The sequence below is a fragment of the Dermacentor variabilis genome, chromosome 1, assembly GCF_050947875.1.
Source record: "Dermacentor variabilis isolate Ectoservices chromosome 1, ASM5094787v1, whole genome shotgun sequence".
NCBI lineage: Eukaryota > Metazoa > Arthropoda > Arachnida > Ixodida > Ixodidae > Dermacentor > Dermacentor variabilis.
This window is the reverse complement of record NC_134568.1, coordinates 73,657,504-73,659,751: the sequence shown is the minus strand read 5'-3', so window position 1 is coordinate 73,659,751 and position 2,248 is coordinate 73,657,504. Positions and strand designations below refer to the sequence as shown.

The 2,248-nt window shown below is 55.6% G+C and overlaps 1 non-coding gene across 1 annotated transcript; it reads left to right on the top strand.

Moving 5' to 3' along the window:
• Nucleotides 1-647: 647 nt before the first annotated feature.
• On the top strand, nucleotides 648-719 carry TRNAP-CGG (transfer RNA proline (anticodon CGG)). Its single transcript has one exon. It is a non-coding gene; the product is annotated as a tRNA-Pro (tRNA).
• The last annotated feature ends 1,529 nt before the right edge of the window (nucleotides 720-2,248 follow it).

The window sequence follows — 2,248 nt, the reverse complement described above, 5'->3', positions numbered from 1 at the left end:
CAGCGTAACCAGCCTTGTTGAGTTCTTATCAGCCACGCCGTGAACCCGCCAGCGCTCGCGGACGCTGTCCGTGACCTTTCCAAACGGCGCGAATGCAAGGCTTACGTCCTCGTCAGGAACGCTGGGCAGCAGCCAATGCACTTTCAGGCGTACGTCCTGGTTGGCGGGGTCAATGACGAGACACCGGCCCTTTTTGACCTGCAGCTCTCCAACGCTGACAATCATTTTTCACCGCGTCGCTGTCCTTGAAGGTCACGGCCCACACATGGCTCATACGGTAGGCTCCGAGAGCAGCCACTTCCGGCAGGAGCGATAACTGAGCGAGCGCGTCGCGAAAAATCTTCCACCCGGTATGGGCGGGCCCTGATATCACAGTGTAGGAAAAACCGTATTCAAAACAAAACGCCCTGTCGGCAGACTAGGCAAAACAACTTGGTACTCGTTGTCCGAGGCAGAAATCCTGTTACCGCGGCCCGTTTGGGCCTCTGAAGCCGCTCCTACGGAGCCCATGATATGCACGTCCGTCACGCTCGGTGGCTGGAAGTGGAATCGCGATGCTTACTCGTCCTCAAGTTTCTTCTTTATATTTTTGCAGTCAGACAAGGTATCAAGAAAGTATAACTATGTCGCACATTTCGAGCACCACCGGCTCGTTGGTCTAGGGGTATGATTCTCGCTTCGGGTGCGAGAGGTCCCGGGTTCTAATCCCGGACGAGCCCTTTAATGTTTTCCCGGTCAGCCCGAATGCGACCGCGATGCTTGTACTCGTCCTCTGGTTTCTTCTTTATATTTTGCAGTCAGACAAGGTATCAAGTAGGTATATGCATGCTTGTACTCGTCCTCTGGTTTCTTCTTTATATTTTGCAGTCAGACAAGGTATCAAGAAGGTATAACTATGACGCACATTTCTAGCACCGCCGGCTCGTTGGTCTAGGAATTCTGCTTCCGGCAGCCGAGCTGTACGGACGTGTGAATCATGGACTCCGAAGGAGCGGCTTTTGCGGCCACTGGCCGCGGTAAAAGGCTTATCGACGATAACGAGGAAGCGAGCTACCAGTTTATTTTGCCGCCACTGCCCAAGGGACCTGTCGTGAAAAACACCGTGTTTTTGCATGGCGACGTGCGAGCAAGGCCCTATAAGGTCGAGGACTTCCGAGATGCACTCGTCCCAACTGGATTGCTGCAGGAGGTCATGGCCCTTGGAGCCTACCAGATCAATCACGTATGGGCAGTCACCTTCTCGAGTGACGAGGCAACGAAAAAGGATGCTCGCGTTGAAAGAGCTCGATGTGAAGGGGCGTCGTTGCGTTATCGTCGACCCTCAAGACCAACAGGTACGCCTCCGCCTTCATTGGCTGCTGTATTGGGTGGCGGACGAAGATATAAAGGCAGCGCTAGCACCCTTTGGCAAGGTCGTGGAAGTGACGAGAGAACGATGGCGTGTCAGAGGCGTAGGCGACAAGGACTCAACGTCGCGGACCGTTCTGATGAGGTTGAAGAGCGGGATGAAAGTGGATGACCTCCCGCACCAAATCCGAGTTGCCGGTGAACTGGCCCTTGTCGTAGCGCCTGCACGGCCGATGCAGTGCCTACGATGCAAGGGTGTCGGACACGTCCGTCGCGAGTGCAAGGTACCGCGTTGCGCTCGATGTCGCAGCTTTGGACACTTCGAAGATCAGTGTGTGCGCACGTACGCTGCAGCTGTTGGGCCACCAGCGAACGAGGTCGTCGCGCAGATAAGGATGGACGCTGCTGAAGCCGTGGACGCTGCCAAGGGGGCTGGTGACAAGGAGAGCGCCAGCAATGCAGAGGCGACATCGAAGGCAGCGAAAGATGCAAAAGATGTATTTGTTACCCTCGAAAAGAAAGATGGGACGACAACGGGTCCTGCAGAATAGCAGGCGAAAAGCAAGGAAAACTGCCTTGTAGTTGATGAAGCCGCATGCGAGACAGAAGGTGGGAATCCGCCCCCGGCGGATTCCCACCTTCTTCCTTCCCACCTAAAGGTAGCGGCAATGCTACCTTTAAGTGGCCGCTAGACGCTACCGACGGCAAAACAGCTGCAAAGAACCATGCCGACGGGCCACCTGCAAAGACAACTTTGACGAGAAGGAGCAGCTTCAAGCCCTCTCCAAACATTCACCGGGATAGGAAGGCCGGCGACAAGCCACAACCATCTCCGGACCACACCAGACCACCTGACGGTCCCGGAGGCGTCTAGCCGCTGGCTAGACGTTGTGGTGAGCAC